Source organism: Mesocricetus auratus, unplaced genomic scaffold (assembly GCF_017639785.1).
Source record: "Mesocricetus auratus isolate SY011 unplaced genomic scaffold, BCM_Maur_2.0 Super-Scaffold_100003, whole genome shotgun sequence".
In the NCBI taxonomy this organism is placed as follows: Eukaryota; Metazoa; Chordata; class Mammalia; order Rodentia; family Cricetidae; genus Mesocricetus; species Mesocricetus auratus.
In genome coordinates this window covers 25,661,555-25,689,096 of record NW_024429188.1, presented here as the reverse complement: position 1 = coordinate 25,689,096, position 27,542 = coordinate 25,661,555, and the positions used below count along the sequence as shown (strand labels likewise).

General features: G+C 38.6%; 1 protein-coding gene across 1 annotated transcript in view; it reads left to right on the top strand.

The window, feature by feature from the left end:
• Positions 1-797: 797 nt before the first annotated feature.
• LOC101822678 (claudin-34-like) overlaps positions 798-27,542 on the top strand; it is a 51,154-nt gene continuing 24,409 nt past the window's right edge. Inside the window, exons 1-2 of the mRNA XM_040743817.1 lie at positions 798-958; positions 3,025-3,083. The gene's annotated coding sequence lies outside the window, so the exon portion shown is untranslated. The remainder of the gene's footprint in view (positions 959-3,024; positions 3,084-27,542) is intronic.

Here is a 27,542-nt window from a genome sequence, read left to right as displayed (position 1 = left end):
CAAGGAACAGCAGGGAAATGAACAGGATACAGGACTCATATAGAGTTTCTTGGGGATGGGGTGGATTTTCCAGGGTGGAGATTGGAGAAATTTCATGTTCAAAGACTGAGCTTTTTACTCTGTAGGGTAGGGGGCTGGGTCCATCAGTTAGGGCATTTAGAGTATCCTGTGGGTAGAACCTGGCATTTGGAGGTCCTAGGGGAGGGGAATGGTGACTTGTGTGTCCTGAAGTTCTTACAGTAAATAAGATCCATACTGTGTGATGTAGACTGGCCCAGTCTCTGCTTTAAGAGTAACAAGACAGGAAGACACTGGAGTTGCATTTCAATGGTGTCCAGGTGTTGGGAAGTATACTCTGGGAATGACTGTCCTTGCTTTCAGGGCCATAATGTTCTGCCAGTCATGGCTGATGTCCTTTAGCTCATTATCCTAAAGGAAAAACTCCAGAGGATTACGGCCAGATCTCTGGGAAAAGAAAAGTGGTATCTAGAGTGTCTATGGTATAATTGTAATAGCTTATTTCTCTATAATTACTCTCTTTCTATTAACAATTTTTCTGGTGCTGGGACTAAACCTTGCTCCTTAAAATACATATATGAATATTAGGTGTATTGTGTATATGTATGTAAATGTGTGAGTCTGTGTATATGTACACACAGTGTCATAGCTAGTCCAGCAAATTTCACTTTACCAAAATGGCTGAAACTTCAATTGTTGTGAGGTCGCACAGGTTGGAATTTGATGACCAGGTTGGAATTTGATGACACCACATGATTCTCAGAACTCTGGAGCAGGACTACACAGTTGCTTGGGGCTGACTGTGAATCCAGTCAGGAGTCCCAAACGACATGTAAGGAGAGTAGTGAGAGTAGTGGTGTATCGTTGGGGCTGCTGGCCCAACTACCTGCCTATTCTGAAGCATTGGTGGCCACTAGTTCACTTGAAGGCATAATTCAAGGTCAGTAAAGGCTCTATCCTTCTTTCTTGTATAGCCTATGTAATGGGGTTGAAGATACACATGAAAATATTCAGTTGACCTTTGAAAGTGTGTAGTTTCATGATAGTATGTACATTCATAGTGTTGTGAAACCATCATTAACCATCTTCCAAATTGAAAATGTTTCCCTCATTGAATTTCAGCTCCTATTTCTCCCTGTTGTGGCCCTAGAAACTACCAGTGTGCTTTTTACCTCTGTGGAGTTGCCTATCTCAGGGACATAGTAATGGGATAACATGATGTTTTATCTTATGTGACTGGAATATTTCAAATACTATTATATCCTTAAGTTTTATCCATGTAATGTCTGTGTGTCTTAAGACTATACATAGAAGTAGACTTCTATCATCTGTAGAATTAACAGTTAATTTACCATGGTGTTGTTATTTGGAAATACCCTATCTCTGAAAAAGTATCATATGTTTCATCTTTGGAACCTTAACTGGGGGTACTATTTTGGGAGTTTCTGGAGAGTTAAAGAGATGATATGTAACTGGAGGAAACTGAAATTAGCATCTGTGGTTTTGAAGATTTCGTCATCCCCTATTCCTTCTCTACTTACTGTTCATTAGGAGTTGAGTAACCGCTAACTCCTGAACTCACCACAGAAATGTTCTGCCTCACCAAACACATGAACTAATAGACTCAACGCCTGTTCACATAAATGAATATATGTGAATATCTACAGTATTTATTATAATAATAAATAAACAGTACCCCTTTAAATTGTTTTCAGTCATTTTACTCAAAAATTAAGAATTAAAATCAACACAGATGCTTGCATTTCTAGTGGTAAACATTAAGGCTTTTCAAGAATATTGTGATATGAAGGAAGTAACATTCTGAAAATTAAAAACACTCACTTTCAACTTCACTCTTTCTTAGAATATAGTGACATTCAATGTGATCAACATCTCTATCATGATGCTGGCATGACTCTCAGTTTCTGTGTATCTCTTTGTCTTAATGTGTCATTGGTCTAACTCTTTCTCTATCTCACTTTTTCTGCCCAAGCAGGGGAAATCACCATGTGAATATTAAAGAAATGTTTCCCAATGCCCTTCTGTCTCATCCAGAAGCCCTTAGGTAAACAGCTCCCCCTGATGGATGGATCTAATTGCTGCTCCCCTTGATTATATGTAGATATTTAAGGGCATAGAAAAGGAAAGAACTGGACAGATGTCTTAGTGGTTAAGAAAGCACACTGTTGTTGCAGAGGGTTCAAGTTCATTTCCCAACAACCATGTAAGGTGTCTCACAACTAATATACTAGTTATGCTCTGATCTCCATCAGTGCCTGCTCTTAAATACACAAACCACACCATACACTTAAGTAAATATTAAAAGGAAATAATGGATAAAGAGAAAAGCATTTGTATGTGCTTTGTATTGTATTTCTTTCAGGAGATATATGCTATTAATTTTGTGGATGAGTTTGCTTCAAGGAAGTTAATAACATTGGGTCCCATCCTATCATCTATATTGTAAAATTTCTTTCTAGGAATCCAAGAAGGACACATGCATGAAGGGTACTTGACAGTAAGACCATTAACCCACTTCTGTTTTTGGGTGTTTAGGTAAATAGTAGGGCATTTCTTAGCATACACCTGCATGTGAGTTCCATCCATAGCACTATAAACAATGACAAAAACCCTCACACAAGTTATGCTTAGTGCTTCATGTCCATAATCCTGGCATTTGAAGGACAGAAGCAGGTGAATTGACTCAATGGAGAGATCAGCAGAGACTGCACAGTGATTGCAACGGAAGCCTCCACATATATAGTGAGAACATATTCCCATCCCACCCCTGAAAAAATTAGTACCAAAAACACTGGTGAATTTTTACCCTAAAACAATAAAGGAAGGGGAAAAATCACTATTCTTGCTATCATTCAGTTGCATCTTGCTTTGTATTCTTCAATTTTTTTATTATTGAATTAAATAAACAAAAAATAAGTATCAGGATGGAGTATCTACTTACTCTTGGCTCAGTATTTAGCTAACGTTCTGTTGGATTTTTTTCAGGTTCTTCAGTCATCTGTTTTGACAGGTGCCAAGTGTTTCAGTAAAAGGATCTCCTTCAGGTTAGTGTATTCTAAGTACATCTCCTTCAGGTTAGTGTATTCTGAGTATAGAATGTATATATGGACCAGAAGTAGGTAATCCTTGATTGTTTGAAAATTTATTTTATTGATGCTGATATATTGTTTAAGCAATGTTATTTAGACTGGAACTTGCTACATAGACTATGCTGCCTTTGGATGTTTCCGTGCTGACTCTGTGTCCTGGCCATTGGGATTATAGATATTAACAAACACTCCATAGTCATTATTTTCTTATTGCAAAGAATAATCTTGTGACAGAAATACCTAAAATGTAAAAACCCAGGCAGTATTTAAAAACCATAAGCTGTAGTTGTTACATAGGTTTGGAATAAATCATTCAACTAATATGCTCAAAGACCTGAATTGCATACACATAACAAAAAAATGAAGTATAACAACATGAAATTAAGTACCGACAATCCAAGTTTCTTATATAATACATATTGAAAGAAGCTATCCCCATAGAACTGCCTCTTGTACTATTCTCATTTTGCAAAACCGTCAAAATTACATTAACATATTTGGTAATACTCAGGTGAGTCAACTATAAGCCAAAAAATCAACTAATGAAGTATAGCATTATACAAAATATTTTGTTCTAATATTCAATAAATTGTAAGTGTCTTTCATTGGGTTATATATCATAACGATAACAACGGCTGTCAGTATTGTAATTATTGTAGTAATTATTGTAAATATTATGTATTGAATGACTAACAATTGGGCACAGTCTCTCATGCCTGGGATTCTAACTCATGAGGTACTAAGTCAGGAGGATTTTGAATACTAGGCCATGATGGTCTAGGGGGAAAATTTAGTTAAATTTGGTATTTAAAATAATGGCCTGACATAGTAGAACATGATATAACTCTAACTACTCAAGAAGCCAAATAATAAGGATGTCAAAAATGAGGCCAGCCTGAGTGCCACAATGATTTAAAGACTTTCCCGGACAAGTTGATGAGAGAGACTCTGTCTCTGAAAATGGTAAGAAGGCTATGTAAGAGAAGTCATAAAGAACTTCCCACTGTTATATCTTGTGTCTCAGAGTGTAAATTTTGAAAGCATTTTGTAGCCCAAGTCAACTATTTTGGATATACCCAAGAGAAAATTTATTATAAATCAACAACTTTAATGTATGCTTTTTCACTCATAAAACATTACTCATCTTAGGTAATGCTTGGAGATAATCCAGATGTCAAAAATGAGAGGTTAGCAGGCAAACTGTAGTGGTCCATACTCTGGAACACTAGTTAGCATGAAAGAGGAAAAACTTCTCACACATGCTACAATATGAATGAACCTTGAAAACATTTTAGTAATAGGATGTAGCTGCTCATGCCTTTAATCCTGACACTTTTCAGGGAGAGTCATGAGGATTGTAAAAATATAAAGGCTAGTAACAAGAACTTAGTACAAGACATCACCATACCCTGTCTAAAAAGCAATCAAACAAACAAGTGACAACAACAAAAGATCAAGGTAAGAATCAAGTGTTGAGTCCAGAGTATCTTCCATTATACATATGACCCACTTGTATAATTTTTGGCATATAGCTCCATGGAATATAATTATCATAAATTGCTTATCTAATTGCCATACATGAAGTATCTTGCCATTTTGTCATGTGAACAAATGGTGCCTTGATGACCATCTTTGTGACTAAATATTGTGGCCATATTGATTGTGTGTCTGAAACAATATACAGAAGTTGCAGCAGTAGCAGGGCGTGCACATTGTGAGGATGTCAGTAAATGTTGCATAAAGGCCCTCATAGTTTGCTCAGACAACTTTCCCAGCAGAAGACCACCAGAAAAAAGTCCAACTTTCTCAAACAACCCATCCTTCTGGAACTGTTCCTACAAGAAACACTGTCATTGATCTAAAGAGCCTGATGTAGACCATTAACTTTTCTCTAGTGTTTTCTGACACCATTCTCTTTCTCAACAAAATTGTCAGTCACCATGTTCCAGACTTGACTTTGTTCACAGTAGCATGGATCCTTTGCACATCTCCATGAGCATCCTCCAGTGGTAACTGTAGTTGTGAGTTCATGCTTTCCTTTTAGGATAGTCTGTGTATGAATGTGGAAAGTCTGTGTTTACCACCATGGCACAACTCTAGTAACCACATATTGTGTCACTGGTACTATGTACTATGATGCATTCCTTACTTTGTCCTAGTGCTGTCTACCAACATTTTTGGGCTAGTTGGGACATTGTAAGCATCTTAGTATTTAGGAAAATGTACAAGGGCTAACTAAAGAATGTCACCTACAATCCATTAGTTCTTTCAAAGTTGGTTGCTATTGACTATGTCATACTGACTTGTGTCAATTACCACACAGCCATATATGAAGGTGATGACTCTTCACCATCTTTTTAAATTAATTGATTAATGTAATTAGTTTAACATCCCCATCACACTTTTCCTCCCTCATCTCCTCCCAGTTCATCCTCCCCACCATCTGGGATGTTGCCGCCTACAGAAGTCCTTTTATTATACAGTATTGTTTTAGTAATCTTGAGTTTTTTATGTTTCCATATAAAATTAAGTATTATTCTTTCAAGGTCTATAAATAATTGTGTAAGGATTTTAATGGGAATTGAGTTGAAACTATAGATTGCTTTTGGTATGATGCCATTTTTATTATGTTAATCCTACTGATTCATAGGAATGGGAGATCCTTCCTTCTTGTTATCTTCTCCAACTTCTTTCCTCAAAGATTTGAAATTTTTGTCGCAAAGGTCTTTAGTTTGCTTGGTTAGTTATACAAAGATATTTCATACTATTTGTAACTATTGTGAAGGGTGTTCTCTTGCTGATTTCTTTCTTAGTGGTTTTACCATTTAAATGTAAGTAGGGCTACTGATTTTATTGAATTAATTTTGTATCCAGCCACTTCACTGAAGGTATTTATCAGCTATATGGGTTCCTTGATAGAATTTTTGGGGTCACTTAAGTATAATGATTCTTAAGAATGATACTCTGACTTCTTCCCTTCCAATTTGTGTCCCCTTGATTTCCTTTAGTTGTCTTATTGCTCTAGATAGAACTTCAAGTTCTATATAGAATACATATGTAGTGAGTGGACAGCGTTGCCTTGTTCCTGATGTTAGTGAAATTGCTTTGAGATTCTCTCCATTTAATTTCATAATGGGTGTCAGTTTGCTGTATATTGCTTTTATTATGTATATATATATGTTCCTTGTATCCCTAATCTCTCCAAGATCCTTATCATGAAGGGGTGTTGCATTTTGTCAAAGGCTTTTTCAGCATCTAATGAGATGAAAATGTGGATTTTTTCTTTTAGATTGTTTATATGGTGGATTGCATTGACAGATTTTTTTGTATGTTGAACCATCCATGCATCAGCCCACTTGATCATGGTGGATGATCTTTTTGATGTGTTCTTGGATTCAATTTGAGAGTACTTCATTGAGTATTTTTGTGTCTATATCCATGAGGGAGATTGGTCTCTAATTCTCTTTTTTTTGTTGAGTCTTTGTGTGGCTTGGGTATCAGGATGACTGTGCCCTCATAAAATGAATTTGGCAATCTTCCTTTTGTTACTATTTTGTGAAATAATTTGAGGAGTATTGGCATTAGCTCTTCTTTCAAATTTCTGTTACAATTCTGTGCTGAAACCATCTGGCCCTAGAGTTTTCTGCTTGTTTGTTTGGTTTTGGTTGGGAGATTTTAAATGACTGCTTCTATTTCTTGTGGATTGTAGGTCTATTTAAATTGTTTATCCAGTCTTGATTTAACTTTGGTGAGAGGTATCTAGTGAGAAAATTGTCCATTTTTTTTAGATTTTCCAATTTTGTTGAGAATAGGTTTTTGAAGTATGATTTAATGATTGCTTGGATTCCCTTGGTGTCTGTTATGTCTCCCTTTTCATTTCTGATTTTGTTAATTTGGATATTCTCTCTATACCTTTTAATTTGGATAAGGGTTTGTCTTTCTTCTTGATTTTCTCAAACAACCAACTCTGTTTTATTGATTCTCTGTATTGTTCTCATCGTCTCTATTTTATTGATTTCAGCCCTGAGTATGATTTTTTGCCATCTGTTACTTTCGGGTGTGTCTGCCTCTTTTTTTCTAGACCTTTCAAGTACATTGCTTAATCACTGGTATGAGAATTCTCTATTTTCTTTGTGCAGGCATTTTGTGATGTGAGCTTTCCTCTTATCAAAGCTTTCACTGTGTTCCATAAGTTTGGGTATATTGTGCATTCACATTCATTGAATTCTAGGAAGTCTTTAATTTCTCTTTATATTTCTTACTTGATCCAGGGATAATTCAATAGACAGCTGTCCCATTTCCGTGAGTTTGTAGACTTCCTGTTGTTTCTGTTGTTGTTGAAATTCAATCTTAATCCATGGTAGTCTGATAAGAAACAGGGAGTTATTTCAATTTCTTTATATCTGTTGGGATTTTCTTTGTGACCAAGCATTTGATAAGTTTTAGAGAAGACTTCATGAGGTGCTAAGACAAAAACATATATTCTTTTATGCTTGTGTGATATGTTCTATAATTATCTGTTAGGTCCATCTGAGTCATAATATATGTTAGTTCCTTTATTTTATTTTTCTATGGAGTTTCTGTCTGAACAATATGTCTATTAGTGACAGTGAGATGTTGAAGTCTTCCACTAGTTTTGTGTGAGATTCAGTATGTGATTTAAGCTTTAGTGATGTTTCTTTTCCAAATGTAGGTGCCCTTGTATTTGGGGCACATATGTTCATAATTGGGAATTTATCTTTTTTTAAGTATGTTTTCTTATTTAAATTAGAAGCATGCATGCTTCAAATGTCAGTCCCAGCTCCCCACTTTTCTCCTACCAGCCTCACACCCACAGCCACACCCAAAGCCCAATCCCCACATCATTTCCCAGGGAGGGTGAGGCCCTCCTTGGGGGAATATCCAGAGTTTGTCATTTCATCCAGGGCATGATCTAGGCCCTTCCCCATGTGTCCAGGCTGAGAGAGCATTCCTGCATGTGGAATAGGCTCCCAAAGTTGATTTGTGTGCCATGGTGAACACTAGTCTACTACCCAAGGCCCCAGAGATTACTGAGGCCTCATTACTGACACTACATTTATGGAATCTGGATCAGTACCCTGTTGGCCTCTTAGTCATCAGTCTGGTGTTCAAGAGCTCCCCCTTTGTTCAGTCAGCTGTCTTTGTGGGTTTTACCAGCATGGTCCTGACCACCTTCTCATCACTCCTCTATCTCTGTCACTGGGTTCCAGGGGTCAGTTCAGTGTTTAGCTGTGAGTATCTGTCTCTGCTTCTGTCAGTCACAGGATGAAGGTTCTAGGATGTCACATAAGGTAGTCAACAACCTTATCATCAGGTAGGAGCTATTAATGTAGTCTCTCCACTATTACTTAGTTTTCCAGTTGGTGTTATCCTTGTAGATCTCTGGAAATCTCACTAGTGTCAGCTCTCTCCTCAAAGCTATAATGACTCTAACTATTATGGTATCTCTCATCCTGGTCTCCTCTATTCTTACCCTGACTCAACATTCCTGCTCCCCCATGTCTTATTCTACCCTACTTTCATCCCCCTCTCTTTTTCTTGGTTCCCTCTCTTCTCCACCCATGTTCCCAATCTGCCTAGGAGATCTTGCCTTTTTCCTCTTCTCTGGCGTATAATGCATATCTCTTGGGAACCTCCATGTTTCCCAGACTCACTGGCCATGGGATTGTAGGCTGACATTCCTGTGATCCATGTCTGAAATCCATATATGAGTGAGTACATACCATATTTGTCTTTTTGTGACTGGGTTACCTAACTCAGGAGGGTTTCTTCTAGCACCATCTATTTACCTGCAAATTTCAGGATCCCGTTGTTTTTTTACCACTGAGTAGTACTCCATTGTGTAAAGGTACCACATTTTCTCTATCCACTCTTCAGTTGTGGGGCATCTAGGTTGCTTCCAGGATCTAGTTATTATAAGTAACTATGAACATACTGGAACAGACATCCTTGTTGTATGAATGGGCATCTTTTGTGTATATGCATAAGAGTGGAATTGCTGGGTAGTTTGGTAGACTGATTCTCATTTTCCTGAGGCATCTCCATACTGATCTCCAAGTGGCTGTACAAGTTTGCACTCCCACCAGCAATGGATGAGTGTTCCCCTTTCTCCACATTCTCTCCAGCATAAGCTGCCACTGGTGTTTTTTATTTTAGACATTCTGACAGGAGTGAGATGGTATCTCAGAGTTGTTTCGATTCGCATTTCCCTAATGGCTAAGTATGTTGAGCACTTTCTCAAGTGCCTCTCAGCCACTTTAGTCTCCTCTATTGAAAACTCTCTATTTAGTTCTGCAGCCCACTTTTTAATTGGGTCCTTTGGTGTTTTGGAGAATAGCTTATTGAGTTCTTTGTAAATTTTGAAGATCAGCCCTCTGTCAGATGTGGGGTTAGTGAATATCTTTTCCCAATCTGTGGGTTGCCTTTTTGTCTTGCTTTGTTCTTTGTCTTACAGAAGCTACTCAGTTTCAGGAGGTCCCATTTATTAATTGTCGATCTCAGTGTTTGTGATACAGATGTTATGTTCAGGAAGTGGTCTCCTGTACCAAAAGAATTGGGAATTTATCTTGATGGATGTTTTTTTCCCTTGATGAGTATGAAATGTAATTTCCATCACTTTTGATTGATATTGATTTGAAGTATATTTTGTTAGATAGCCACACCCACTTACTTGTTTGGTGGATTTGACTGAAAAAATTTTCCAACCCTTTACTCTGAGGTAATGTCTATCTTTGATGTTGAGTGTGTTTCTTGCATGCATATTCCGCAAAAGGGTGGATGTTATCTTTGTATACATTCTGTTATCCTATGTTTGTTATTGATGAATTTAGTCTATTGATATTGAACAATATTAGTGACCAGTGATTGTTCCTTTTATTAGGTAGTGGTGGGAGTGGTAGTGGCACTGTGTTTGTGTGTGTGTGTGTGTGTGTGTGTGTATTTCCCTCCTTTTGATTTTGTTGGTGTGAAATTATTTATTGTCTGTGTTTTTGTTGGTATAGTTAACTTACTTGGGTCAAAATTTTCCTTGCAGTACCTTCTGTAGAGCTGAATTTGTGAATAGATATTAATATTGTCCAGAGCCTTCTGGCTTTTAGAGTCTCCATTGAAAATTCAAATGTAATTTTTTTAGGTCTGCTTTTATGTGCTACTAGGCCTTTTTATTTTGAAGGTTTTAATATTATTTCTTTGTTCTATATATTTAGTGTTTGATTATTATGTGATGTGGGAATTTTATATTATGATCCAGTCTGTTTGGTGTTTTGTAAGCTTCTTGTACCTTTATAGATATGTCCTTCTTTGGGTTAGAGAAATTTTCTTCTATGATTTTATTAAATATGCTTTCTGTTTTGTTGAGCTGGGATAATCCTTTTTTAACATATTTTATTTAAGTTAGAAACAGTCTTATTTTAGATATCAATCCCAGTTGCCACTCTTTCCCATCCTTCCATGCCCTCCACAGACCTGCCCATCCCATCACCCATCCACTCCAAAGGAAGGGTGAAGTCTTCTATGAGGGATCACCAAAATCTCTTAAGTCATTTGGGGCAGTGTCTAGGCCCTCCTCTGTGTATCTAGACTAAAAGAGTATCCCTCCATGGGAAATGGACTCCTGAATTCTGTTCGTGCATTAGGGATACATACTACCAGGGGTCCCACAGAAGGCACAATGCCCTTGATGACACCCATGTTCAGGGGGCATGGTTTGGTCCTATGTTGGTCCCCCAGCTGTCAGACTAGGGTCCATGAGTTCCCACTTGCTCAGGCCAGCTGTTTCTGTGGGTTTTCCCAGTATGGTCTTGACCTCTTTGTTTATCACTCCTCCCTCTCTGAAACTGGATTACTGGAGTTTGGCTCAGTGCTTAGCTGTGGATCTCTGCTTCTGCTTCCATCAGCTACTGGATGAAGGCTCTAGGATGGCATTTAAGGTAGTCATCATTCTCATTATATGGGAAGGGCATTTAAGGTAGTCTCTCTACTATTGCTTAGGTTCCTAGTTGGGGTCAGCCTTGTGAATCTCTGTGCAATTCCCTAGTGCTAGATTTATCTTTAAACCTATAGAGACTATCTCTATCTATTTTTCTTGCACTCTCCTCTGTTCCTCTTTTCATGCTGTCCTAGATTTTGTCAATGTTTTGTGTTTAGGAGGTTTTTGCCCTAATATTTTCTCTGACCAATGAATTTATTTCTTCCATTGTATCTTTAATGCCTGAGATTCTCTTGTCCATATGTTCAATTCGGTTGGTGGTGCTTGCATTTGTGGTTCCTGTTCACTTACCCAGATTTTCCATTTCCAAAGTTCCCTCCATTTGTATTTTTATTGCTTCTATTTTGATATTCATGTCTTGAATAATTTCCTTCACTTGTTTTTTGCCTTGGGTTTCTTGGCATTCTTTAAGGGATTTGTTGATTTCCTCTAAATTTTGGTTGTCTTTTCTTCTATTTCTTTAAGGGAGTATTGATTTCATCTTTAAGGACCTCTATCATTCATAAAGTTGATTTTAAAATAATTTTCTTGTGCTTCTACTATGTTGGAATGTTCAGGGCTTGCTGTAGTGGGTGGCTTAGCTTTGGTAGTGACATATTGCCCTGGATATTGATGTTTGTGTTCTTATACTTACATTTAGGCATCTGAATTTGGAGTGATTATTGGAGGTCTTGGTGCCAATTTCTGGACTTTTCTTTATTGGATGGGTATTTTCATCCTTAGTTTCTGTTTCCTCTCTGGTCTTCTGGATCCTGTTGCTTGTGGTTGAGTAGAGAGGCTCCTCCCTCATTGCTCTGTCTATGTATGTGCATGGCCTTCTCATTTGACTGAGGGCCCTTGAGTTCAGATGCTGGCCTAGCTTCTGGTAGGGTAGGATGCTTCTGCCTGCTTTTCAGGCAGTTGGCCTCCTCTCTGGGGTTTGGATGCTATCTGGCCTCTGGGGAATCAGGGTTCGGCTTAGTCTCTCAGGTGTGAACATGGATATGGTGATGAGAAGAGGAGGGGCAATTGGAGTTATTCTGAGACTGCAAGCAGGATAAGTGGCAGTATTATTTGTTTTTCAGGATGCTGTTCTGGCATCTGGGGAAAGAGGAGACTTCCAGCATAACCCCAACCATCACTCCTCTCCTTGTTAAAATGTCCTAGCCTGCAGCCTCTGGTGGGAGACAGCTATTTCCCCATAGGCCAGGCCCACATCCTGAACACCAGATAATACTGCCCCCACCCTACTAGAGGTAGTTCATCATAAAACCAACTGCCCCTCCTCTCCTCATAAACATATCCTGGCTCACCATTTTTTAATTTGCATTTTCTGCCAGATACTCAGGAAACTGGAGATTACACAACTGCAGCTGCTGTTGCATTTTTGTTAAGTAGCACAATTTTCATTTGTTTAACAATCTTTGGATATCCAAGTACATCTTGAGATTTGAAATTTAGCTTTTATCTTGAATGTCTCCACAAAGCAAGTATTCCTATGGTCTCTGTACACTGTTACTGGGATGTGGACATGAGATTTGTAAGGACTAAAACCTGACCAAAGCAACCTGAGTAACTTTAGTTTTATTTGGAACATCAATTCATTGCCTGAGATATGGGTTTTCATTAAAAAATAGCCTTTCCCACTTGCTAATTGATTTTTTGAGATTAGATTTTCTATTGTGTGGAATACTTTGAGGAGTATTGGAATTAGCTCTTCTTTGAATTTCTGGTAGAATTCTGCACTGAAGCCATCTGGGCCTGGGCTTTTTTGTTTGGGAGACTTTTGATGACTGCTTCTATTTCATTAGGGGTTATAGGTCTGTTTAGATTGTTTATCTGTTCTTGATTAAGTTTTGGCAAGTGATATCTATCCAGGAAATTGTCCATTTCCTTTAAATTTTCAAATTTTGTGGAGTACAGATTTTCAAAGTATGCTCTGATGATTCTCTGGATTTCCTCAGAGTCCGTTGCTATGTCCCCTTTTTCATCCCTTATTTTGTTAATTAGCATGCTCTCTCTCTGTCTTTTGGTTAGTTTGGACAGAGGTTTATCTATTTTGTTGATTTTCTCAAAGAGCCAACTCTTTGTTTCATTGATTCTTCTCAGTGTTTTCCTGGTTTCTACTTGATTGATTTCAGCCCTCAATTTGATTATTTCCTGGCATCTGCTCCTCCTGGGGGAGTTTGCTTCTTTTTGTTCTAGAACATTCAGCTGTGCTATTAATTCTCTAGTATGACTGTTCTCCAGTTTTTTCATATGGGCATTTAGTGCTATAAACTTTCCTTTCAGCACTGCTTTCAAAGTGTCCCATAAGTTTGTGTATGTTGTGTCTTCATTCTCATTGAAATCGAGGAAGCCTTTTATTTCTTTTTTTATTTGTTCCTTTACCCAGGGATGGTGCAATTGTGCATTGTTCAATCTCCATGAATTTGTAGGGTTTCTGTGATTTGTGTTATTGTTGAATTCTAATGTTAATGCATGGTGGTCTGATAAGATGCAGGGGGTTATTCCAATTTTTTTGTATCTGTGGAAATTTGCTATATTTCCTATTATGTGGTCAATTTTAGAGAAGGTTCCATGTGGTGCCAAGAAGAAGGTATATCCCTTTGTATTTGGGTGGAATGTTCTATAGATGTCTGTTAAACCCAGTTGGGTCATAACTTCTATTAGTTCTTTTGTTTCTTTGTTAAGTTTCTGTCTGGAGGTCCTGTCTAGCGGTGAGAGCAGAGTGTTGAAGTCTCCTACTATTAGTGTGTGAGATTTTATGTGCATTTTGAGCTTTAGTAATGTTTCTTTCACGAATGTAGGTGCCTTTGTATTTGGGGCGTAGATGTTTAAAATTGAGACTTCATCTTGATGTATTTTTTCTTTGATGAATATGAAGTGTCCTTCTTCATCTCTTTTAATTTTAATTTGAAGTCTAATTTGTTAGATATTAGGATTGCTACACCTGCTTGTTTCTTGGGACCGTTTGATTGGAAGATCTTTTCCCAACCCTTTACTCTGAGATAACGTCTGTCTTTGATGTTGAGATGTGTTTCTTGTATGCAGCAGAAGGAAGGGTTCTGTCTTCGTATCCATTCTGCTAGTCTGTGTCTTTTTATAGGCAAGTTGGGGCCGTTGACATTGAGGGATATTAATGACCATTGATTGGTGATCCTTGTTTGTGCTTGATTTATTGTTAGTGAAGTTATTTTGTGTATTTTCTCCTCCCTTTTTCTTTTGGTGTTTTGTAAAGTGTGATTATATATTGCCTGTGTCTTTGTGAATGTAGTTACCTTCCTTGGCTCTGCTGCTGTCCCAAAGAATATTGCTGGCATGTGACTATTACATGAATTTAAATATCAGTGTCCATAAATCAAGTTTTGAGGGAGCACTAATCAGCATTCACTCCTGCTCTGGTGCCCTTCACCCTTCCAGGAATGAGTAGAATGGAAGATAGGACACTGTGGCTCCCATAACAATGATGATTAATTACCTGGTTTGTACTAGCGTAAATTTGACAACATTCATTTTCTACCATGTCATCGTCGTAGTTTAAATAAGAATGGCTCCCACTGACTCATGTGTTCCAATGTTTGGCTCATAGGAATTGGCACTATTAGGAAGTGATGTCTTGTTGGAGGAAGTGTGCCACTGTGGGGGTGAGCTTTGTGGCCTTATATACTCAAGCTACACCCAGTGTGGCAGTCTCCAGCTCCTGTGGATAAAGATATAGAACTGTTAGCTCCTTCTCCAGCACTACGGCTGCCTGCATTTCCAACATGCTTCTTATGATAACAGACTAAACTTCTGAAACTCTAAGTCAGTCCCAATTAAAACTAGCACCTTTGTAAGAGTGGCCATGGCCAAGGTTGTGTTTTCACAGCAACAGAAATCCTAAGGTAGTCATTAACACATTTTTCAAACCTAACTTTGATTTTTCATTTCATCTCTGTGTTGCTGAAATTGTCTAATATGCATGAAGGTGATATATGCACATAAAGAAGCATCCAGATTCCCCAGATGCTCCTCCCTCAGCTTCTCATTCTTCCCTTTCTTCTTCCTTGCTGGGTTAATTAGAAACAGATTAGAGACCTAATGTGCTTCTGGTTGTTAGGTTTAAGTAGGGAGCATTTATCATCATGTTGCTCACTCTTTAGAATAATAAAACTGAGGGCTTTCATATCATCAAAATTTATTCACTTGTCTCCTAATGTTCCATAATAGTGTGATTGCTCAAATCAGACCCAATTTTTTCCCAAGCTTTACCATTTCCTGATGGTGTTGTCCATGTCAGAACTGCAGTTATTCCTTTTCCTTTATATTTATTCTTCTCTTATATATTGCCCAACCACCTCCCCCTCCCTCCACTCCTCCAAGTTTGCCCCACCTTCTCCTGCTTCCCAATACCCATTGTTCTTCTGTTTCCCTTCAGAAAAGATCAGGCCGTCCAGGGATATCAACCAAACATGGCATAGCAATATGCAACAAGTCTAGGAACAAATCCTCATATCAAGGCTGGACTAGGCAACCTAGTAGAAGGAAAAAGTCCCAAGAACAGGAAAAAGTATCATAGACACTCTCCTGTCCCACTGTTAGGAGTCCCACAAGAACACCGGGTTATACAACCATAACATAAGTACAAAGGTCTTAGCTCAGACCCATACAGACTCTGTGATTATCCTTTAGTCTCTGTGAGACCCTATGAGCCCTGCTTAGTTGATTATACGGGCCATGTTCTCCTGGTGTCCTCCATTCCTCTGGGTCCTACAATTCTTCATCCCCCTTTTCTTTGGAGTTCCCTGAGGTTCACCTAATGTATGGGTGTGGATCTCTGTATCTGTTCTCATCAGCTGCTGGACAAAGCTTTTATGATGACTGGGTTAAGCACTGATCTATGAGTATAGCAGAGTATCACTAATAAATATGTTTGATCTGCTGTGTTTAGTTCAACCCTAAGTCCCTGAACTCTACAGCTTCTGGTTCTAGGCACTGTCAAGAATGTACTGCCTCTCATGACAATGGTCTCAAGTTAGACCAGTTATTGGTTTGCCACTCCCACAAGCTCTGACCCTTCATTACCTCAGCATATCTTTCAGGCAGGACAGATCATAGGTCAAAAATTTTGTGGCTAGGCTGGTATCAGTCATACCACTGGAAGCCTTCCCTATTTACAGGAGATATCTGGTTCAGGCTCCATATCCTCCATCACTAGGAGTCCTGAATAGGGTCACCCTCATAGGTTCCTGGAAGTTTCAACTGCACTAGGTTTTAACATTGTTCCCTCAAATGGCGCCAATTCCAGTCACTTCTCCTCATATTATCTTACTCCATCACTCTGCTTGATCCCTGCTGTTCCCATTCCTACTCACAAAATCTACCCTACTTACTCTTCCAAGAGAGATCCATGTATCCTCCCTAAAGTCTTCCTTGTTATTTAGCTTCTCTGTTATTTAGCCTCTTTGGGTCTGTGATTATAGTATGATTATCCTTTACTTATCAGCTAATATTCACTTATGAGTGAGCACATACCTTTTTGTCCTTCTGGACCTGGGTTGTCTCATGAAAGTTGATGTTTTTCTAGTTCCATCTATTTGCCTGTGGATTTTCTGATGCCATTTTTAACAGCTGAGTAGTGCTCTATTTTGCAAAGTAACATATTTGATTTATTCATTATTTGATTGAGGGATATTTAGGCTCTTTCCAATTTATGGCTATTATGAATAAATCTGCTATAAAAATAGTTGAGCAAGTGTCATTTGGTAGCCTGGAGTGTCTCTTAGGTATATACTTTTAAAAGTGGTGTACCTTGGTATTGAGGCAGATTGATTTACAATCTGCTTCTAATTTCCTGAGGAATGGCCATATTGATTTACATATGATTTCCAAATAAGTTTGCATTCCCACCAACAGTGGAGGAGTGTTCTACTTGTTCCACATCCATAACAGCATGAGCTGTCACTTGTCTTTTTCATCTTATCCATTCTTTCATGTATAAGATAGAATCTCAAAGTAATTTGGTTTGTATTTCCCTGATTGATAAAGATATTGAACATTTTAAGAGTTTCTTGGCCATTGGAAATTCTTCTATTGATAATTCTCTGTTTAGACCTTGTCTTAGGGTTTCTACTGCTGTGAAGAGACACCATGACCATGACAACTCTTATAAATGAAAACACTTAACTGGATGGTTCACTTACAGTTTAAGAGGTTCAGTCCATTGTCATCATGGTGGAGAGTGTTGCTATTTTGTTTAAGTTACTGGTAATTAAACACAAACCTCTAGTCAACAGTCCCATATGGAGTTTATTGGCAGAGAGGGAAAGAAGAGGGTTGAGAAGGAGCCAACCAGAGAAGAGGGGGCAGAGGGAAGATGGCTTGGAGCTTTATAAGGGGAAGTCGCTCATGTGCACTGAGTCCCATAATGAGTGATGTAGTGATGATGCAGCCTTGTCACTGCGAGTGTCCCACCGTCATCAGGGCGGCAGGGTCAGCAGAATTCTGGAAGTTCCAACAATCACACCTCTTATTATTATTATTAAAAAGGTGGAGTGTTAGATGTGGCAAATTAGGGAATAAGGGAGTCAGAATTATCATGCCTGCTTCCTGCTGAACTGGGGCGTGTTGACCATCTTTGGGGGGCCTGAGAAAGCTGGGGTGTTGCCACATCCTGGAGTACCTAGTTGCTCCATCACGGTCCTGGCTGTTTGGAACTCTGGCATCTTTGTATATCTGACAAGATGTTAGCACAGTAGAGGACAAAATTAGGTTTAAAAACTTTTTTCTTAGGTCCTGGTATTTGAGGGAAGATTGTAAGATGAGGGAGGGATTCCCGAGGGGTTCCAAGATGTAGAGAGGGAACTCCAGGACCAGGGAGAAGTTGAATAATATTTGGAGTGAATCTGATCTGTTTGAGTGGGTCCATTTCACCTCCCTGGAACTTACAAAAATCCTTTGAGTTTGTGACAACATAAGTATTAGATACATTAGCAGGATATTCATGTTAGAAGTGACTTGGCTGAAAGCATTAACATTTAAAACTGACAGATATGTTTAGCACAACAAAATCACCTTAATTTTGAACTTAAAGTTTTGACCATATAGTGTCATTGTTTGGTTTTTAGTACTCTGTTAGAATTGGATTAATAATTTATTAGCTGATTGTTATGTCATCTAGGCTGTATGGAACTTTTCTAGTCACCTTTACTCAGGAGGCACAAAGTGTTTGGTAGTCTTTGTGTCTCCAGATCCATGGCTTCTGACTGGCATTCCTGAAGTTTTAAATGAGTTATTGAGGGGTTTATTGGATATTGATGAACAGGATGTCCTTAGAAACAGGAAAGTTTAGATCAGCCTGAGGACAGGAAGGAAAACATATAGGATTCCAAGTCCAACTGAGTGTAGTTGTAGGAGTGGAGCCTTATTCTTCTGAAATAGGAGGCAAAGTAGTTTATCCTGGTATCCTCTGAAGCTTAAGAAAACAAGATCCTGTTACAGTGGCTGTATATGAGAAGTGAGTCTCAGGTGAAGAAGTAAAGGGCTTGAGGTGGGATAAGTAAATGTAGTGGGGAAGGAACTCAAGCTTAGCAGCTGTTGGAGTGACAAGAATCAGCTTGAAGGGGACCTGAGATTTAGGAGACAGGGATGAGGGGTATTGACCTGCAGTACAGAGAAGGACATGATCCCCGATATTAATTGGGGATGTACAGGGGTTGACATGTGGTTGAGGTAGAGAATGGTCATCAAAATTCCATAGGAGGGAATGGAGATGATGAAGTAAGAGTGTAAGCAGGTGGTCAGGGAGAGGTGAGAGTTTAGGTGAGAGGCCAGGTATTAGAGCTGGCTGCACATACATGAGTTCAAAGGGTGAGATGAGAAGGGGTCATTTGGGCAGAGCTCTAAGCCTGAAAAGAATCAGAGGCAAGAGCTTTATCCAGTCAAGGTAAAATACCTGTGTCATTTTAACAAGAACATTTTCCCATTCTGTGGGCTGCCTTTTTGTCTTGCTGACTGTGTCCTGTGCCTTACAGAAGCTTCTCAGTTTCAGGAGGTCCCATTTATTAATTGTTGATCTCACTGTCTGTGCTACTGGTGTTATGTTCAGGAAGCTGTCTCCTGTACCAATTCGTTCAAGGGTACCACCCACTTTCTCTTCTAAGAGGTTCAGTGTGGCTGGATTTATGTTGAGGTCTTTGATCCATTTGGACTTAAGTTTTGTGCATGGCGATAAACATGGATCAATCCGCATTCTTCTACATGCCAGCCTCCAGTTATGCCAGCACCATTTGTTGAAGATGCTTTCTTTTTCCCATTGTATATTTTTAGTTTCTTTGTCAAAAATCAGATGTTCATACATGTGTGGGTTAATATCAGGGTTTTCAATTCAATTCCATTGGACTACCTGTCTAATTTTGTGCCAATACCAAGCTGTTTTCAGGACTATGACTCTATAATAGAGCTTGAAGTCAGGGATGGTGATGCCTCTGGGCATTGCCTTGTTGAACAGGGTTGTTTTGGCTATCCTGGGTCTTTTGTTTTTCCATACAAAATTGATTATTGTTCTTTCAAGGTCTGTGAAGAATTGAGCTGGGATTTTAATGGGGATTGCATTGAATCTGTAGATTGCTTTTGGCAGGATTGCCATTTTTACTACATTGATCCTACCTATCCAAGAGCATGGGAGATCTTTCCATTTTCTGAGGGCTTCTTTAATTTCTTTCTTTAAAGATTCATAGTTCTTATGATGTGGGTCTTTCACTTGTTTGGTTAGCATTACCCCAAGGTATTTTATGTTGTTTGTGGCAATTGTAAAGCGTGATGTTTCTCTGATTTCTTTCTCAGCCCTTTTATCATCTGTATATAGTAGGGCTACTGATTTTCTTGAGTTGTTCTTGTAGCCTGCCACTTTGCTGAAGGTGTTAATCAGCTGTAAGAGTTCCCTGGTAGAGTTCTTGGGGTCACTTATATATATTATCATATCATCTGCAAATAGTGAAAGTTTGAACCTCTTCCTTTTAAATTTGTATCCACTTGATCTCCTTTTGTTGTCATATGGCTCTGGCTAGAACTTGAAGTACAATGTGGAAGAGGTATGGAGAGAGTGGACAGCCTTTTCTTGTTCCTGATTTTAGAGGAATTGCATTGAGTTTCTGTCCATGTAGTTTGATGTTGGCTATTGGTTTGCTGTATAAAGCTCTTATTATGTTTAGGTATGTTCCTGTTATCCCAGATCTCTCCAAATCCTTTATCATGAAGGGGTGTTGGATTTTGTCAAAGGCTTTTTTAGCATCTATTGAAATGATCATGTGGTTTTTGTTTTTTAACTTGCATGTATGGTGGATACCCTTGATGGATTTTTGTATGTTGAACCATCCCTGCATCTCTGGGATGAAACCTACTTGATCCTGTAGAATGATTGTTTTGGTGTGTTCTTTGTTCCGATTTGCCAGTATTTTATTGAGTATTTCTACATTAATGTTCATGAGGGATATTGGTCTGAAGTTCTCTTTCTTAGTTGTGTCTTTGTGTGGCTTGGGGAATCAAGGTTATTGAAGCCTCATAGAAAGAGTTTAGCAAAGACCCTTCTCCTTATATCGCATGGAATACTTTGAGAAGAGTTGGTATAATCTCTTCTTTGAATTTTTTGTAGAATTCTGCACTGAGGCCATCTGGACCTGGGCTTTTTTTTGGTTGGGAAACTTTTGATGACTGCTTCTATTTCCATAGGGGTTATAGGTCTATTTAAATTGCTTATCTGTTCTTGATTTAGTTTTGGCAAGTGATAGCTATTCAGGAAGTCATCCATTTCCTTTAAATTTTCGAATTTTGTGGAGCACAGGTTTTCAAAGTATGACCTGATGATTCTCTGAATCTCCTCAGAGTCCTTTGTTATGTCCCCCTTTTCCTTTCTGATTTTGTTAATTTGCATGTTCACACTCTGCTGTTTGGTAAGTTTGGACAAAGGTTTGTCTATCTTGTTGATTTTCTTAAAGAACCAACACTTAGTTGCATTGATTCTTTGTATTGTTTTCCTAGATTCTGCTTTATTGATTTCAGCCCTCAATTTGATTATATCCTGGTGTCTACTACTCCTGGGGTCGTTTTCTTCTTTGTTTTCTAGAGTTTTCAGCTGTGCTGTTAATTCTCTAGTATAACAATTCTCCAGTTTCTTCATGTGGGCACTTAGTGCTATGAAGTTCCCCCGTAGCACTGCTTTCAAAGTGTCCCATATGTTTGGGTATATTGTATCTTCGTTCTCATTGAATTCTAGGAAGTCTTTAATTCTTTTTTATTTCTTCTTTGACCCAGGAATGGTGCAGTTGTGCATTATTCAATTTCCATGAGGTTGTAGGTTTTCTACAATTTGTGTTGTTGTTGAATTCTAATTTTAAAGCATGGTGGTCTGATAAGATGCATGGAGTTATTCCAATTTTTTGTAGCTGCTGAGGTTTGATAGGTTTCCAAGTATGTAGTAGATTTTTTGAGAAGGTTCCATGTGTTGGTGACAAGAAGGTATATTCTTTTTTATGTGGATGAAATGTTCTATAGTTATATGTTAATCCAGTTGGGTCATTACTTCTATTAGACCCTTTGCTTCTTTGTTGAGTTTCTATCTGGTACTCCTGTCTAGTGGTGAGAGTGGTGTGTTGAAATCTCCCACTATATGTGTGTGGGGCTTTATATGTGATTTAAGTTTTAGTAATGTTTCTTTTAGGAATGTGGATGTCTTTGCATTTGGGGAATAGATGTTCAGCATAGACACTTCATCTTGGTGGATTTTGCCTGTGATGGGTATGTAATGACCCTCTTTGTCTCTTTTTATTGGTTTTATTTTAAATTATAATTTGTTAGATATTAGGATTGCTACTCCCACTTATTTCTTGGGTCCAATTGATTGGAAAAAATTTTCCCAACCTTTAACTCTCAGGTAATGTCTGTCTTTGAGGGTGGGGTGTGTTTCTTGTATGCAGCAGAAGGATGGGTTCTGTCCTCGAATCCATTCTGCTAGTCTGTGTCTTTTTATGGGTGAGTTAAGGCCATTAATGTTGAGGGATATTAATGACCATTGATTGCTCATTCTTCTTTGATTTGGAATGGTTGTTGTTGGTGGAATTATGTGTGGAATTTCACCCCTTTGTTCTTTTGACTGTTGGTAGAGAGGGATTCTCTAATGCCTATGTTTTTCTGGTTGTAGTTAGCTTCCTTGGGTTGGAGTTTTCCTTCCAAAATTTTCTGTAGGGCTGGGTTAGTGGACACATATTGCTTGAATCTAGTTTCGTCATGGAATATCTTGTTTTCTCCATCTATAGTGATTGAGAGCTTTGCCGGGTATAGTAGTCTGGGCTGGCATCCATGGTCTTTTAGTGTTATTAGAATATATGTCCAGGACCTTCTGGCTTTCCAAGTTTCCATGGAGAAGTCAGGTGTAATTCTGATAGGTTTGCCTTTATATGTTACTTGGCCTTTTACCTTAGCTGCTCTTAATATTCTTTCTTTATTCTGTATATTTGGGGTCTTGATTATTATGTGGCAAGGGGACTTTTTTGTGATCCACTCTATTTGGTGTTCTGTAAGCTTCTTGTAACTTCATTGGCATGTATTTCTTAAGGTTGGGAAAATTTTCTTCTATGGTTTTGTTGAATATATTTTCTGCCACTTTGAGGTGGTTTTCTTCTCCTTCGTCTATACCGATTATTCTTAGGTTTTGTCTTTTCATGGTGTCCCATATTTCCTGAATGTTTTGTTTTAATGATTTTTTGGACTTAAGATTTTCTCTGTTTAATGAGTCCATTTCTCCTAGTGTATCTTCAACATCTAAGATTCTCTCTTCCATGTCTTGTATTCTGTTGGTAATGCTTGTATCGGTAGTACCTGACAGTTTGCCCAGCTTTTCTATTTCCAGCCTTTCTTCAGATTGTGTTTTTTTATTGTCTCTATTTCAGTTTTCAACCCTTGCACTGTTTGCATTGTTTCTTGCAATTTTCGGTCTATCTTTTAGTCCATTTGTTGCATTTTATGAATTTTTTGGTTTGTTCTTTCTTCCATTTCTTGAATTTTTTGTTTGCTTTTTCTTCCAGTTCTTGTATTTTTTGGTTGTTTTTGTCTTCCATTTCTTGCGATTTTTGGTTTACTTTTTCTTCCATTTCCTGCATTTTTTGTTTTTTGTTCCATCTCTTGCATTTTTTGGTTTGTTTTTTCTTCCATTTCTTGCATTTTTTGGTTTGTTTTTTCTTGCATTTCCTGCCTTTTTTGATTTTGTCTTCCATTTCTTGAATTTTTTGGTTTGTTTTTTCTTCCGTTTATTACATTTTTTGGTCGTTTTTTCATCCATTTCTTTGAGGGATTTTCCTATACCCTCTTTTATGGCCTTTATCATTTTCAGGAAGGAGGTTTTAAGGTCATTCTCTTCTGCTTCATTTGCATTGGAATGTTGGAGTCTTGCTGGTGTGGTGTCTCTAGAATCTGGTGGTGTCATATTTGTTTTTCTGTTGCTGAGTGTGTTTTTGTGTTGTCACTTTCCCATCTCTTCTTCTAATGGGTGCAGAAAGACCCCCATTACTGTTCTGGTGGTCAGGGGACCAGAGTTCCCTTTCGGTGGGTGCTAGCAAGTCCAATAATCTGGTAGTTCTTCTATTCCTTGTCCTTGTCCTTGTCCTGTGGGTGGAGAAGAAGACCAGGAATCTTGGGTGCTTAGCCTCCCACCTTGTCCCCTGGTCCCTTTGTTGGATCTGCTTGTTTCCTGGACTCATTGGTGGAAGAGAAGACATGGAATATGGGGTGCTTGGCTCCCACTGGGATTGGAAGCTACCGTTTCCAGGTAATCCCCAGGCACTGGAACACAGGCTTGGATGCAGGGCCTGTTTTACCTGGTCCTGCCAGAACAGCTGGTTCCCTTGTCTCCTGGATCTGCTGGTTTCCTGGTCTCCTTGGTGGAAGAGAAGACCTGGAATCTGGGGTGCTTGGCTCCTGCTGGGATTGGAAGATCTGTGCATTTCCCAGGCAATCCCCAGGCACTGGAACTCAGGCCCAGATGCAGGGCCTGTTGTACCTGGTCCCGCCGGGCCACCTGGTCCCCTGATCTTCCTGGATCTGCTTGGATCATTTTTCTTATGTGTACTTGGATTTGATTTGCTAATATTTTATTGAGTATATCTGTGTCAGTGATCATTAGGGTTATTGGTCTGTAGTTTGCTTTCTTAGTTGCGTCTTTGCGTGTCTTAGGTACCAAGGAAACTGTAGCCTCATTAAAAAAAAAGTTTAGCAATGAACCTCCCGCTTATATTGTGTGGAACACTTTGAGAAGTATTGAAATTAGCTCTTGTTTAAATTTCTGGTAGAATTCTGCACTGAAGACATCTGGGCCTAGACTTTTCTTTTGGGAGACTTTTGATGACTGCTTCTATTTCCTTAGGGGCTATAGATCTGTTTAGATTGCTTATCTGCTCTTGATTTAATTTTGGTAAGTGATATTTATTCAGAAAATTGTCCATTTCCTTTAAAACTTTGAATTTTGTGGAGCATAGGTTTTCAAAATATGACATGAAGATTCTCTGGATTTCTTCAGCTTCACTTGTTATGTCCCCCTTTTCATTCCTGATTTTGTTAATTTGCATGTTCTCTCTGCCTTTTTGTTAGCTTGGATAAAGGTTTATCTATCTTGTTGATTTTCTCAAGGAATCAAGTCTTTGTTACATTGATTCTTTGTATTGTTTTCTTTGTTTCGACTTTATTGATTTCAGCCCACAATATGATTATTTCCTGGGGTCTACTCCTCCTGGGTGAGTTTGCTTCTTTTTTTCTATAAAATTCATTTGTGCTGTTAATTCTCTAGCATGACAATTCTGCAGTTTCTTCATATGAGCACCTAGTGCTATGAACTTTCCTCTTAGTACTGCATTCAAAGTGTGCCATAAGTTTGTGTATGTTGTGTCTTCATTTTCATTTAATTTGAGGAAGTTTTTAATGTTTTTCTTTAATTCTTCCTTGACCCAGGAATGGTGCAATTGCATGTTGTTCAATTTCCATGAGTTTGTAGCCTTACTGAGATTTGTGTTGTTATTGAATTGTAACTTTAAAGCGTGGTAGTCTGATAAGATACAGGGGGTTATTCCCCTTTTTTGTACCTGTTCAGGTTTGCTATGTTGCCAAGAATGTGGCTGGGTTTAGAGAGTGTCAAATCTTACACTGAGAAGATGTTATAGTCTTTTGTGTTTGGGTGGAATGTTAAATTGATATCTGTTAAGCCAAACTGGGTCATAACTTCTGTTAGTTCTTTTGTATCTTCATTAAGTTTCTGTCTGGGGTCCTGTCTAGTGGTGAGAGTAGGGTGTTGAAGTCTCCCACTGTAACTGTGTGAGGTCTTGTGTGTGATTTAACTTTTGGTAATGTTTGTTTTATGAATGTGTGTGCCTTTTTATTTGGGACATACATGTTCAGATTTGAGACTTCAACCTGATGGATTTTTCCTGTGATGAATATGAAATGACCTTCTTCATCACTTTTGATTGATTTTAGTTATAAGTTTAATTTGTTCACTACTAGGATACCTACACTAGCTTGGTTTTCAGATCCATTTGTTTGGAAAATCTTATCCCAACCCTTTACTCTGAGATACTGTCTGTCTTTGAAGTTGAGATGTGTTTCTTGTATGCAGCAGAATAATGGATTCTGTCTTCTAATCCATTCTGTTAGCCTATGTCTTTTATAGGCATATTGAGACCATTAATATTGAGAAAGATTAAGGAACATTGAGTGTTAATTCTTGTGTTTTTTTATTTGCTGTTGGTGGTGTCATTGTTTGTGGATTTATCCAGCATTTCCTTTTGGCTTTTGGTTAAGTGGGATTATCTATTGCCTGTGTTTTTGTGAGTGTAGTTACCTTCCTAGTACTTTCTGTAGTGCCCGATTAGTGGATATGTATTGCTTAAATCTGGTTTTGTCATGGAATATCTTGTTTTCTCCATGTACAGTGATTGAAATCTTTCCTAGGGTATAGTAGTCTGGGCTGGTGTCCTTGGTGTCTTAATGTTTGTAGAATATCTATCCAGGACCTTCTGGCTTTCAGAATTTCCATGGAGAAGTCAGGTGTAGTTCTGATAGGTCTGCACTTATATATTACTTGGCCTTTTTCTTTAGATACTCTTAATATTCTTCCTTTATTTTATATGTTTGGGAGTTTTATTATTATGTGGTGAGGGGACTTCCTTTTGTGGTCCACTCTATTTGGTGTTCTCTAGGCTTCTTGTACTTTTGTTGGCATGTCTTTCTTTAGGTTGGGAAAATCTATGATTTTGTTGAATATGTTTTCTGTACCTTTGTGCTGAGTTTCTTCCCCTTCCATACCTATTAATCTTATATTTTGCCATTTCAGGGTGTCCCATATATCCTGGATATTTTCTGTCAGGGAATTAAGAGTTTTCTTTGGTCAATGAATCTATTTCTCTTAGTGAATCTTGAATGCCTGATATTCTCTCTGCTAACTCATGTATTCTGTTGGTTATGCTTGCATCTGTAGTTTCTGAACATTTACTCAGCTTTTCTAATTCCAGCATTCCTTTAGATTGTGGTTTTTTTTATTGGCTCTATCTCAGCTTTCAAACCTTGCACTGTTTCTTTTATTTTTGATTTGTCTTTTCCATTTCCTTAAAAGATTTTCTCATTTCTTCTTTTAGGGTCTCTATCATCTTCATGACGTTGTTTTTAAGGTCATTTTCTTCTGTGTTGTGATGTTCACATCTTGCTGGTGTATAGTCCCTAGACTCTGGTGGCATCATATTGGTTTTTCTGTCATTGAATGTGTTCTTGTATTTTTGTCTTCCCATCCCTTCTTTCAGTGGGTACAGGTGGGGCTCTTCCTTTCCTTATGGGTACAAGTCCAAGGTTTTCTTCTGATGGGCTCAAGTAGGTTCAATTCACTGAAGGGTCTCACTGTGTGTGCAGATGGGTCTGAGGCACTCACCATCCTGGTGGGTGGGATCGCTGCCCTCTGTACTCTGCCCTCTGCCCTGAGTGTGGGCAGGAATAGACTGGCTTTCTCAGCAGGCTGCTGGTCGCTCAATTATCCTGGGTCAAGTCAGAGTTCCCAGACTAGTAGATCCTGGAGAGTTTGAGTGGAAAGAAGGAGGGACCAGGATGGGGACATGGAACCCATTCCTGCCCTCTGCCCTAAGTGGGTGTGGGAGTAGGTTGGCTCTCTGAGAGGCTCCTGGCCCCTTGGTACTCCAGAGTGAGTCTAGTTTACTTCAGTCCCCATTCCAGGAGATCCCAGATAGGGCAAGAAGAAGGAAGTTGGGACCAGGATCCACAGAAGGGTTTTGAGTGTCCCAGATTTTGGGGTCTACCTGAAAGTCTGATAGAGTAAATGACTTAATGGATCCCAAAAGGTTAGTGGCTAGAAGTAGCAGGAGAGAAGCCACTGGTTAGTCTGTAGTTAGGTGAATGTG